Source organism: Salvia splendens, chromosome 14 (assembly GCF_004379255.2).
Source record: "Salvia splendens isolate huo1 chromosome 14, SspV2, whole genome shotgun sequence".
NCBI classification, from domain to species: Eukaryota; Viridiplantae; Streptophyta; class Magnoliopsida; order Lamiales; family Lamiaceae; genus Salvia; species Salvia splendens.
The window spans coordinates 10,459,763-10,474,034 of record NC_056045.1 but is presented as its reverse complement, the minus strand read 5'-3'; positions in this window follow the sequence as shown (position 1 = coordinate 10,474,034).

Sequence of the window (14,272 nt, the reverse complement as noted above, 5' to 3'; positions counted from 1 at the left end):
CCTTCCCCCTCTTCTCTTCCTCTTCAATTTTCACACAAAACACACATACATTAACACTAATTTCACACCCCCATCAAAAATTCACCACACCCATCTCACATTATCCCGTGTTTGAGTATTTTGGCCCGATTAATTTGTGCAATTGTTGGATTTCACTCAAGAGCTCAAAGAAAAAGCCCTAATTTTTGAATTCTCTTAATCTACACAACAAAGGTATGTTCTTCACCTCTCTGCTTCTCTAGCCATGGATATGGAGTTGTATTTTGTGATGGGTAGGAATGTTATAGTTTATGCAAGTTGAATTGATGTTGGTTAGGTGCTTCACTTGTACGAGTGCATGAGCTAAATTGTTGCAATTGATGCTTGGTGCTTAAGTTATGAGTTTGCTATTGCTTGCGATATCAATGTTGATGAAAGTGTGTGTGAGTCATTATTCTATATTGGGGGTTGTAGATGATTTTGTGAGTTTTAGGGATTGAGTCTATTTCCCTCATTGTGTGATTTGTTTGAGGGATTAAGCCTATCTCCTCGGTATTGTCTGTGATGAAAGTAAATGTAGGAATCGAGTCTATCTTCCTAATTGCTTTTGCCTTACTTGTTTATTTGGTATGCATAGGGATTGAGTCTATCTCCCTTACTTGGTTGTTCTAACATGCCTCATTCTAGGTACCCATCACATGGCCCTAAAACCTCGCACAGTGGGTGTCACACTCCACAAAGGTGAGTCGAAGAAATGGGATGCTTTAGCGGCATTGGATAGCATGCCATCTAGATATCCGAGTCGAAGCGCACTCAACGGCCTCGGTATCAAACATTCTTGGGACATCCTCGTCGAGGCCGGCCATCTCACACACTTGTTCGCGAGGAAGTTCGGGTCATACAGGGCCATGACTGTAGAGTTCTTTACCACACTCAAAGTGGAGTACTCCGGGAAATGGATTGAGTCGATGTCCTTCCGACTCATGAATGAAGCGCACGATCTTACCGTCGATGAAATGAACGAGCTCTTCCAGTTGAGGGAAGAAGGTGAAGAAGGCCTTTTGGAGGACCCTCGGCCTGCGGATTATAGGAGGGACGAGTTCTGGCGATTGATTACCACTGAAGCGGCCTTCAATCCATCGAGGGCCAAAATCAACGCCATCAGAAACCCAGTGTTGAGATACATGGCGAAGGCCCTGGTCTACCTACCCTTTGGCCACACAGAAGCGGGAAGCATTTCATCAGAAATGCTATTCTTACTATGGGGAATGCTCAGCCGAAGGAGGATCAACACGGGTCATTACATGATTAAGCACTTGGAGAGACAGTCGAAGAGGACGAAGGGAAAGCTCTGTTGTGGGGGAATCGTGGCAGCTTTGGCATATAAATTTGGGGTCAGTTTTGAAAATCGGATACAGGATCAAGGACCCACCCTACTGGACTGGGATACGCTCAAGAGGGCGGCCATTATAATGGTTGATAGCCGGGGCGTGGGGTATTTCAGGATAGAACCGGGGATGTGCATCAGATTCCCTGACCCTCAGCTCTTCGCTGTCGGAGGATGGAGTTACCAAGAGAACTGGTAATTGAACTCCCCGGCTCATATGGAGAAGATCGAAAATGACCCTCCTCAAGGAGAAGGTGCCCCAGACGCTAGGCCGGTCTTTATGGAACCGGACTACTTGCCGCAGCCTAATATCCCCGAGGAGCCTCTGCAAATTCAAGATGCGCCGGCGGCAATGAATGAGGAAGGTGAGGAGACCGCCTCGGAGTTCGAAGTGGGTCAAAGCAGTCGGCCCAAGAGGAGTAGACCGCTGGGGAGACCGTCCAGGGACGACTATTTGGCGGAAATTGCTGCAGGAGTACGCTCGTTTCAGGTGAGCCATGATCAACAAGAGGCCCGCTGGAATCAAGCGAATGCGGAGGCGATGGCTTGGAGAGCCCAGTGCGACACCCGGTTGGACAACTTTGGGAACCGGCTGATCACTATGGGGAACAACTGCAAAACCTGCACACTCGCCTCGACGCTAGTGATGCAGCACAACAGGCTTTCTACCAAGCTTACTACGCGAGATTCCCGCCGCCTTCGGAATAGAGGTACCTCAACCATCTACTGCTCTTCAAACTTATTCTATTCCCTGTCTTGAATAAGTTTGGGGGGTTCTGACGTGGATCGGTTGCTCCTTCCCCTGCTTGTTTAAAGATTATGTTCTTGAGATTATTGTTTTTCTTTTTCTTTCTCTTCTTTTAGTTAATCTTGGATTTTTGGTGTCATTTGGTGTAAGTCCCGCCTGTGGGACTCGAATTCGAATATGGATGGATGTAAGATAATTTGTGCTAAGAGAAGGGTTGATAGCTGATGATGATAATTGTTTTGTCTTGAAAATTCTGGTTAGAATGGTTAGGGACCTGCGTGATCAATTCATGATTTAATTGTGAGTGAAGTGCTTGTTTGCTTGGTCAATGCTAATCCCGGTGAGATTTGAGCCATATTTTGTTCATGTGTGATACAATTGGGTACATGCTTTTACTTCTAGAACTTGCTTCTCGTCATGTCAAGTCTATATATAGTGGATGTGAACTTAGGAGATGAAGTTAGGCATTCTTTGATTATCCTCATACACTTGTAAATCCCTAGTTAGCTCTCATAGCCAAAATGTATTTGATTGTTGAAAAGTAATATCTTAAATCACTCTCTAAAGTGAAAGCCTTGAGAAAAGGGAAGCACAATCGTTGCTTTTGTAAAGGAAGGGGTTCGAAAAAAAATAAAAATAAAAGAAACAAAAATAAAAATAGGAGGTATAAGCTAGACGAAGTCTAGGAAAAGAAAAAATGAAAAATTGTGGTGTTGGAGACAGCAATAAGTGGGTCCTGGAGGCTAGGAGGAAGCATGTTGAAATCGGGCTTATCTGAGTTTTGTTTTGGAAATGGTTAGTGTTGGATTGTGTGCTTCAAGTATATTCTTCAGTCACTATAGCCTAAATGTTCCCTACCGTCCAAAGAGCCTACATTACAACCCGAATAAAGACCTTTCTGATCTTAGGTTCACTTTCACATCCGAACAGAGGAGACGTTTGACGTCGAGCAAGCCTATGGTAAGCATTACATGTTACTTGATTTGAGTGTTTATATTATCTCTTATACACTTGAGTGAGAGGGAAAATGAAAAAAAAAGAAAAAAAATCACACTCCCTAAACCTTGTGAGAACATTGACACAAGTGATATACGAGACAGTAGCTTCAGTTAATGTTTGATTGATTTTTGTATGTTTCCTACCTTCGAGCTTGCTTTGAAAAATTTTCTGAAGCAATACATCAATCCCACCTCTATGCATGAGTATGTTCTTCATAATTTCTTATTCTTATTTGAGGACAAACAAGAGTCTAAGTTTGGGGGAGTTGACAAACTCGTATTTATATGTGTTGTGATTGGTATGTTGATGTGCATAATTATTGAGTTTCGGTGCTCAAAATGGTTATTTCCAGCCAATTACTCTATATTTTGGGGTTCACATGTTTGTGGAGTGTTTTAGGCAAAAAGTAGGCGAAAATGCAGCAAAAAGGGAACTACCCGGCCGGGTGAATATCATGTGGTTAAATTCCACCCGGCCGGGTGTCAACGTGAAGTCTGCCGAAGGCCAGAAGCTGCCGAGCAAGGGCGACCCGGCCGGGTGAATTTCCAGTTCATTAATTCCACCCGGCCGGGTGACTCATTTAACACGCGAGGAGTCCAGTAGCATCCCACCCGGTCGGGTGAATTTCCTAGGCAATAAATACACCCGGCCGGGTCCGTCAGTTTGACGATTTTTGATTTCCAGACGCGATTTTTTGGAGGAAAATAAGAGGCAAGAGCTAGGGCTATTCGATTCCATTCTCTACAAGCCGCAAAAAACACACACTCTCTCTCTATCAAGAACTCTTGGAAGAAGATTGAAGATTCAAGCTTCGATTCCTCCGCCAATTGTAATCCGTATCTCATGAATTCTATTGTTTTCTTTAGTTTTTGTTTGTTTTCTACTTGAACATGAGTAGCTAAACACTTTGTGTAGAATTCTTAGTGAAGATGCATTGATTCATAATTATTAATCCAATTGACTTCGTTTTTATCTTGCTCTTGTAATTATTTGAATTATTCTTGTGCTTTTCCCTAACAATGCTTGATCACCAATTGGGAGTGTTAGGATTTCTTAGAGTAATCGGGAGATGAAATAATTAATCTTGAAAGAAGAATATTCACACCTTAATTCAATAGAACCTCGGGAGAGTTGAGGTTTTGAGTGGAATCTGTTATCTAATCGAATCTATTGGGAGTTAGGTCTAAGAATTAGAAGGGGACTTCAATTGTTACACTTAATCTACAAGTTTCTCACCTCGGGAGTGGGGGTTTAATCTACATGTGTGATTGATTCAATAATTCTAGAGACTTTAAATGGTAAATCGATTTCAATTGGGTTAGGCTATGAGTTGTGCATCGGATCCTTGAATTCTGCATATTTCTCCACCATCTTACACCGCTTTCTTAATTGCTTTCGTGTTTAAGTGTTCTATTTTATTCTCTGACTTACAGGCTTTTCGTAGTTGTTAGTTTTAAAACCAAAAATTTCTGATTGTCTGGATAGTAGTTGAAATTGGTTCGTGGTACTCAAGTTGACACTTATTTGTCTCTGTGGGATACGATATACTCTTGCTTGCTAAATGCTACAATAACCCCGTACACTTGCGGGTATTAATTAGGTAAAATAAAGTTGAGTCAGTGAGACAGATATATGAGTTTTCCCACCAAGCACTGATATTGGCTATTGATTTGCTGGTTCTGCTCCTTCCACAATCTGCAAGTTCTTCATATCGAACTCTTGTGATATGCCTTCCTTGAGCCTGTTAATTTTTCAGTATCGTCACCAGTGATGATCATATCATCTACATAGATGATCAGACAGGTTATTCGACCATTCCTTTTCTTCAAAAACAATGTATGATCTGAGTTGCTCTATTTGAACCAATACTTTGTCGTAGCTTCAGTAAACCTCCCAAACCAGACTCTAGGAGATTGCTTGAGTCAGTACAAGGTTTTCCGTAGTCGACATCCTTCTCCTTTACTGTAGCCATCTGAAAACACTTGGGGAGCTTCCATGTATATTTCTCTTTTCAATTTTTCGTGCAGGAATGCATTTTTAACATCGAACAGATGTAAGGGCAGTCTCTGTTTGCAGCTACTGAAAGTAGAACTCGGATGGTATTCATTTTTACACTGGGGAGAATGTCTCGTCGTAGTCTATTCTGTAGGTCTGCGTTTATCCCTTTACTACTAATCGTGCTTTATCTCTTCCGATAGAGCCATCAGGTCGACGTTTAATTGTAACACCACTTACATCCCAACTGCCTTCTTTCTATCGGTTATCATGCATTTTTCCAACGTACCATTTCTCTCCAGTGCTCCAATTTCTTTCTGCATTGCTTCTCTCCAATGCTTGTGCTCCAAGCCTCCTCCACAGTACACGGGATTTACTCTTCTTTGTATAGCGCTGCCCTCAAATGCATGAGCCATTTTTGAGAGCTGATTCTTGGCCAAAAAGGCTTTTGAGTATTTCACCTTTGTGTGAATGTCGGGGCTGTATCTCTTCGGTGGATGATAAGGCTTCGTTTCATGCATTGGTTTTGTGTGATATGACAATGCTTTTTGGAGAGATAATGTGCATATTTGAGAGTAAGTGTGCAGGTATCCTGCTGGGTCAAGTAGATGCTGCAAACTGACCGAGCAGATGCAAAATGTGTAGAAAAGTAGTAAAAATGTCAAAAATCCGCTAGGTCAAGGAGAATTATCAGGAGAGCAGGTGCGTAAGAAATCCGCCAGACCCAGGAGATTGTGCTAATTGCCTGGCAGATACAATCGAGGCAGATTTGAAATGAAAATAGCCCAAAACCGTCCAACTGACCTAGGAGAATCAAGTAGGTGGTGGCAGAAGTAGAAGCAGAAGTGGGAGCAAAAGAGCAAGATTCGGTAGACACCCTTATTTTAAGGGTACAAACGTCAAATCATGAAGAGCATACCCTAGGGATTTGAGCTTGAAGCCTCCCTATATAAAGGACCAATATGAATGAAGAAGGGCAGCGCTTAATGCTATCGTAGTGTAGGTAGAAAGCTCTCATAGGCGCTTAACGCCACTTCTCTCTTAGCTTAGTTTAGATAGTTAACTGCTTTCTTAGCTCAGTTCAATGGTTCGACGGGGGAATTGACGACTCCGACTTTGGATCCTTGCTTTCTTACCGCTTTTGAGCGCTGTAGTTAGAATCTCGAGTTTCATCGGAGGAATTGATGTCTCCGCCTTTGGATCTCGACTTATTTCCAGTTTTATGAAGCTTTGATGTTTATTTCATGTTGATGATGCTATTTACCTCATGTTTCTTGGATGCTTTTCGCAATTGGTGGCTTAGATGTTAGATCCATGTAGTTTACATGATTTCCAATAGTTTAGAGGTTGAGATCTAGTTGTTCACGTGTTCGATATCTGATATCTATTAGTTTAGGTGATGAATGCAAGGTTAATCTGTGTTTATTCCCCTTTCTCTGCTTGACCCAAGAGAGGTAGATCTGGTAGTTCTAGTTTGGAATTTCTTGTTAGTCTCGTTTTGACGCATGCTCTGTTTTATTTGTCAATGGTGTTGAAGCTCTGTTCCATACTCTGTTTTTACTTGGGTTGTTTGGAGAAGATGAAGTAGAAGTTAGTTAGAAAATCAGATCTACTTTTTGCTTTTACACAGATTTTCTGCCACGCCCCAGCCAGTGTTGAAAAAATGGTTCGACTTGCTTTTGCAATCTTTGTCTGCCTATTTTGAGAATGTTTCATAGCATGTTCCCTTCAGTTACAGGTAGTATATTTAGTTTAACTCCAATTTACAAGTTGCCTAGAGTTCGGTTGTCATGCAAGTGTCCGTACTTTTCCCATCTGCTAGATTAGTTAGATAGAGTCAAGTTTAATTCCCCAGGTCAGTAGATTAGAGTCTTAACCCACTCAATGAATGTGTGGCAGTAGCCGATCCCTTTTCCAATTGTGGCTACGAAACAATCTCGAGTATGTCCCTAGTCCCTGTGGTTCGACCCCGCTCTTGCCGCTTATACTTAGTAAAGATATTGTTACATTAGTGGGAAATTATAATCTTGTTGAAAGAGGGACACGTGCACACGAAACACGTGCAAAAACCCCTCTTTTCAGTGGAACTCCCATGTTTAATCTTGAGGGTAATTTATACCCCCCAACTTCCTTCACTAATTTGTTCTTCTAACAAATCAAAATTTCCGGTTTCATCTGGACTCTCATCAACCTGAATCTGCACATGTCTCTTGATTCTCTTCAGTAACAATGTTAGTGCTATCAGTGGCGTTTTTTCCAGGTGTAGCAGGTTCAAACAGAAAGACTTACAGTGGATATCTTGGAGGGAGTATTCTGGACAATGGCATTGGGCGTTGGGGGCTGTATATGTGAGGATTTGCTCCGTAATCTTGTCAGCCTCCTCTGTCAAGTTCGATGGTTGCATGATACACGGGCACTGGTGGCCAACTTAGTGGGATCGACCCTATTGCCCACTCTCCCCCTGACAACTAAGGTGGCTAAAGTAGTATTCTGTTTCGAGGAAATCATCGCAGTTCATAGTGGGTGAAACAACGATTAGATTTAGGATCAAAACATCTATATCCTTTTTGGTTCACTCCATACCCCACAAAACACACACTTGACTGCACATGGGGATAGCTTGGTTCTTTCGTGTTTTGGAGTGTGGACAAATACTGAGCAGCCAAATACCCGAGGTCGAAGGGTTAAAGGTAAGGGAATTTGAGCTAGTGTCAAGAGGATCTGTAGCGGGGTTTTCAGGTTTAGTTAGCTTGAAGGTAGTCTATTTTGATAGGTAAGCTAATGCAGCCACTGCCTCGAGGCCAGAATTTTCTTGGGGTGTTGGATTCAATAAGCATAGCGCGGGCCATTTCCAAAAGGGTTCGTTTTTTTCTTTTAATAATTCATTTTTTTCTGGGGGTGTAGGGGCAGGTTTTTTGAGTACAAGGCCCTTATCGTGACAAAACTGCTTCATATCATAGTTCACAAATTCTCCTCCCTTATCTACGAAGAGTTTTTATGGCTTTTTGAAATTGGGTTTGGACTAGAGGTTGTAAAATGGGTGAAATGTTGGAAGGTTTCAGATTTTTGTTTCATAAAATTACCCACGTCATACGAGAACAATCATCCACAAAGAGAAGAAAATATTTAAAACTTCCCCCACCCAAAGCCGGTGAAGGATCCCAAACATCATAATGGACAAGAGCAAACAAAGATTCAACTCTAGTAATTATTTGATTTGTATGTTTGTCTGTGACTATTTGGCCAAAACACATGTTTCAACAATACAAATCCTGGCTGAATTTAGGAAAAACAATTTTAAATAACCCGATGACAGGATGTCCTAGACGGCAGTGCCACAACCAAGCTTCCTTGTCAGTCGTCCATGAGCCATCATAGCATTTCCGTGTTGATCTATCTCATCCACATAATACATCCCATTCCGCTCAGTGCCACGTCCCATAATTTTCCATGTCCTGATATTCTGGCAGAAGGCAAAAATTGGGTTGCACTAGGAGAGTGCAATTCAACTCCTTAGTCACATGATTAATAGAGAGCAGTTTATGTGACATAGAGGGGACATATATGCAATTAGACAATGTTAAACTGGGTGAGATTTTAATAGTTCCCGCTCCCTTTACTGTCGTCAACTCTCCGTTTGCATTTTGAATATGACTCTTTGGTGCCCTGTGCATATTAGATATATCAGATTTATCCAAAAGTTATAGTAGTCTTGTAGCTCCACAATCAAAATTCATTTGTCATTCTTGGCATTGGAGGAAACGGACAGAGCATATGATTCGGGGCAATTATTAGAAAAATCCTCAAGTGGCTGAAATTTATTTCTGCACATGAGAGGCTGAATTTCGGATTTTATGGATTTTTGGGGCAGAAGCAGAGGATATTTAATAGGGTGGGGTGCATTTCCTAATTTCTCAATAGTAGTAGGGCTTGAGGGTAAACTTCTAAACCTTAACTTACCCCCTTCCTTTCCGTCTCCATTTAGCGCCCGCCTCCGCTCCATTTGCCGTATGCGAAGGAGACCGTTCCGAGGGTTATATCTCCTCCGGCCCCTTGCTGGTTGTCGCCTCGGGATGTCGCAGCCTCGGTGTTGCTCCCGACGGTGGCAGCCGGCTCTCCTCCTCTATTCGCGACGGCGGTCTACTCCTCTTCCCTATTGAAGCGGTGCTTGATTTGTTTAGATTTGCGTTCCTCCCACCATTTCGGGTAATCGTGGAGTTCGAAACATGTTTCCCGAATATGCTTTTTCTTCCCACAGTGATTACATTGAGCCTCGGTTTCTCTTCCTCCGTTTTCTTGCTCCATTTACCACCGGTGTTGCCGCCCGCCTTCGATGAGAGGGGTTTCGGTGAGTTGCTTGATTCGACCATCGCTGCCTTACAATGAGTCCAGCCGCGACTCCCTGTATAGCCCCGGTATCCCCTGTTTTCAGAATGCTGGCTCGGTGTCCTCTCGCCGGAGGATTCCATATGCTATTTCTAAGGAAGGCAGCAGATCCAATCTAAGTATTTCTTCTTGATTCCTTCATACTTGTCATTTAGAGCTACAAGCAGTGGTATAGTCTCTGTTCTTCCTTCTCAGCATTGTGGATTTCGATGTCCTCTGGATATCTCATTCGATTGGGTTGTTTCCTGATCGACGGAGACCCATAGATCATTGAGGATTGTCCATATATCCTCCATACATTCATACTGTCTGTTTTTAACCTGTTTGCTCTTGTGTATAGGTCATACACCTGGATCTTGTCACCTCCACTCGCATATGTAATCTCCAGGCTCTTCCATTCGTCCCTGGCTATTGGATATTGAGACACTCCGATTTACTAGTTTCTGCTCCAAGTTTTGAATCAACCACGTGAACACGCAGTGATCTCCTTGCTGGATCGATTTTTGCTGGAGGGGTTGGGACTCCAGTAATGTGAGACATCATTCCCCTCCCACTAATTGTCGTCGTCATGTGGATGGCGCCAAAGCGAGTAATTTTCACCATTAAGTTTGGTTCCGATCAATAATGGTGAGGTATCGACTCTGTTAGTTCAATTTTGGAGTTCTGGATGGTTTGGTATTGTAGGTATGATTTGTTGGCTTTGTGTGATGTTGGTGCGCATAAACTCAGCGAATATATCGAGCGAACTGCTCATTTTCTGTTGGTTTTGTGTTTGGTTGTCATCAGATTCTGACATGGTTTGGTGATTTGAACAAGATCTGCCAGATTTTGGCCTTTTTGGTTTGAGATTGGTTCCGAGACAGTGATGAGACTTCTCTGAGTCTCACCCCCCGCTCCGATTCCATCTTGAATTTGGTATTGACCATAGATAGGAGAGAGTTGTGTAGAGAAGATGAATTGTAGGATATTGTATTGTGTATATTCATTGAGACTACTACTCTTAAATAGAGATTTACGTATTGTGTACAAGGTATGATTTCACAGAATCATCGGAAATCAATTACTCAATCAATACAAATTGATTTATGCTGATTTTATTCTATTTCCTTCCTTAGATGATTCTGATTTTTCTTCCTTCTTAACATTTCTAACTAAACTAACGTATTTTTGTGGGCTTTCAGTTAAACAAAGAAATATCTTTCAAGTTATTCCAATTATTCCAAGTTTATTATCAAGTTTGGGCGATATTCCATTTTTTCTTCTCATCTTTTACCCTCTCATAGTCATGGTAAGTTGAGCTTACTACACATAGAAAATGAGGGCGTGACAGAGGTGTTGGAGTTAATCTTTCAACAAAGAAATTTCCAAGAATTTGGTTTTATGGGGTTGTCATGACTGCACTTTGCTAAGAATAGTAAAGCCCGATAAAACACGACTAGGGGTAGGAATTAAGGAAAATGGATAGAAATGGGAAAGGATACATGGATCAATCATATTAGTTGTGTCAAAAAAACAATACTGCCTCCCTCGCGTCCTAGATAATTTGTCCAATTTTCCATTTCGGTCCGTCCCACATAATTTCTCCCATTTCACTTTTACCATTTTGGTAGTGGACTCATATTCCACTAACTCATTCCTACTCACATTTGCTTATAAAACTAATATATAAAAATAGGACTCACATTCTACCAACTTTTTCAACTCACTTTTCATTACATTTTTAAAACCCGTGCCCGGTCAAAGTGTCCCAAATTATCTGGGACGGAGGGAGTATTTCAATTGAATAGCTCGATCATAAAGACTCCAGCTAGGGGATCATACAAAACAACTTGTCAATTGAATCAGCACCTTCTATTCCACCACAATCTCAACCTGCAGATTTAGAAATACATGTAGAATTGAGTATAAAGGTACTCAGTGAACACATTTCAAAAAAGACACACAGTCCATATATACACTAGTCCGTATAGGAACTATGACAAGACAATACCGTTTGCATAGATAAATATTATCTTAAAAATACTTCATTTTAGTATAAAAAACATTTTAGATCAACATCATTGATCTAATACAATCTACTCCCATTTGACAAAAAAGTTAAAAAAATATAAAAAAAAGCAAAAGTACGAAAGAGAAACGAAATAGAGAAAAAACCACTAGTAGTGTTAAAAATATAACACATTATTTTAAGCCATAGTTAAAGTCCAATAGAATGTTCCCCCTTTAAGCATCATTTTAAGCATAGTTAAACATAAAGAGTGTGGTCGAGTGGCATGAGACTCGTCCATTCTTAACCAAATGATCAGGGATTGATCCTTGCTGTTGGGTATGGAGCAGCTTTAAATCCTTGGGTTAGCTGCTCCATCCTTTGAAGTGCTTACATATCAGCGTGGAGAATATTCACTACACCCATCGGTGAATATCCTTGGTTATTACCAAAAAAAAATAAAAATAAGTCCAACAGACTGTCCTTATATGGTGGGATTGAATCTAATATGTCATTTTCACTAAAAAAAAACTGAATCAGTATATATATCTTATAAGTAATTTCTCATATCAATCAATTCAGAATAGAACACTATAGATTTCTTTCAATATCTCGATACCATTTAAAAATAGTGTTCAGTCAATTATTTAACAATGCTCGCTAGATTCTCTTAATTTGATAGCATGAAGAAAGAGAGTGAATGTTCTAAATCATGGCCCCTTACCGGAATTTATAGTTGTACAATAAATGCTTGACTTCTATCAGTCTATAAGATGTGGACTTTATACATATCTAAGCGACCTATCTATTCGTGTGTTGATGTTTTCTATGCGCTTTCGTTGTTCCACCGTACACATCTTCAAAACCAAATTTCAAACTTTATAAGTACATCATTTGATATATTTTGAAAGTCATGAGAAATCATATTCAAATTTCAGTGATGCGACCTTTCAATGTTTGGTGAGTCTTTTTTTTTTTCTTTTTGGCTGTTTTGTTTTTATTATCGTTAACAAGAAAAAAAGTACAATAAGTAACGCGATATTATTGAATAAGTTCGGTTGTTACAGTATGCATTACATTGTTTGTGAGTGAAAATAGAAGAAGCTTGGCGTGGATTATTAGTGTGCACTAACGTGTTGAGATTGAATGCGTTGATTAGAGCAACTAATTGAGAAGGCGAATATTCATAAATAGAAATTTTCAGATTCGAAAAAATACTTCATCCTCCCTTAAAAAATTGATAAGTTTTAATATTACACCGTTCCATAAAATTAGACCAAGTATAAATTAGTGAAAAAAAATTATCAATAATAATTCCTATATACTCCCTTCGTCTCACAATAGGAGTCACATTTGGTGTGGATACGGATTTTAAGAAATATAAAATATAGTGGGTTGGAAAAAATTAGTTTAATATGAGGTCTATTTTTTTTTGGTTTTATAATTGAATATAAGTGAAGTGAGTTAGTGGAATGTGAGACATAATTGTATGACAAATCGAAATAGCAAAATGTGACTTTTATTATGGGACGAATTAAGGGAGTACCATTTATAACGTGGACACTAATACTCTTTTCACTTGCCTTTTTTCTCCCTCTTATTTTATCAACTATATATTTAAATTTATGTAATTTATAAGTATGTCAATTTTTGGAGGACTAATGGAGCATGTAAAAGGAATGATATTCATGTAAGAATGGCACAGTAATTAAGTCGATGTCAATGAACACCGCACAGAAGCCAAAATCTAATACTAGTGGAATAAAGTAAGTCAAATATCCTCAGACAATATTGCTGGCGTTTCATAATATAATCGTACTTTACAAGATTAATCATATCAAGCTAGTTTATAAATAATAGAACTGATACTAATTCAATATATGACATTGGATTTGAAATAAGAATAACAACTAGCTAGAATTAGCTGTTCCATGTTAGGTATTTTCGAAAAGGCCAGCATGTATTGCAGGCTCTCTTTTGTCTATCTTCATTAATCAAAAGAAATGATTAAAAAAAAGCAATTAAAAAGAGCATCACATATGAAATTATGAAAGTAAATTAGTAGTATCATTCTTATTATTCTCTCTTTCATTTCCTGGCTAGTTTGTCCTCCGTATCCATGTTCATAAAGAGACGTTGCTGTCTTTTCTACATTAATTGACTAGTATACTTACAAAGTTATTTTTTAAATCCTTTTTTGTTTGTATTTTAATTTCTTTTTACACAATTAGGAAATGTAGGTGACTCACAAAAGTTCATTATTATACTACCTTCGTTCATCAATAAACTTCTCATTTTGCCGTTTCTCTTCTGTTCACCAATAAACTTCTTATTTGCTTTTTACTATTCTCTCCGTCACATTTGAAAATGACCCACTTTCCTTTAGTTTTTCGCACCCAAGATGACCCATTGCTAAAAATAAAAACTCTCATTATCTCTACTTTATTCCATCTCTCTTACTACTTTATTCTCTCCAATTAACAAAAAAAAACAACATAAAATCATATGCTCTTCGAGAAATGGATCATCTTCCTAGTATTTTAATGGTGGTATATATAGGTAATAAATTGGGATTGATTTCTATAAATGGAAAAACTCATACTTTTATCCGACGGACGAAAAAAGAAAGTAGACATATTTTCATGGAATAGAAGAAATATAAAAATATAACTCACATTTTGACTAATATTTTCAATTATTTTTACTACATTGCTTAACATAAGTTATATGTCAACCTCGCATTCGTGTTTGGGTGGAGGAGGGAGATGACTTTTGATAACCCGTCTTCCTT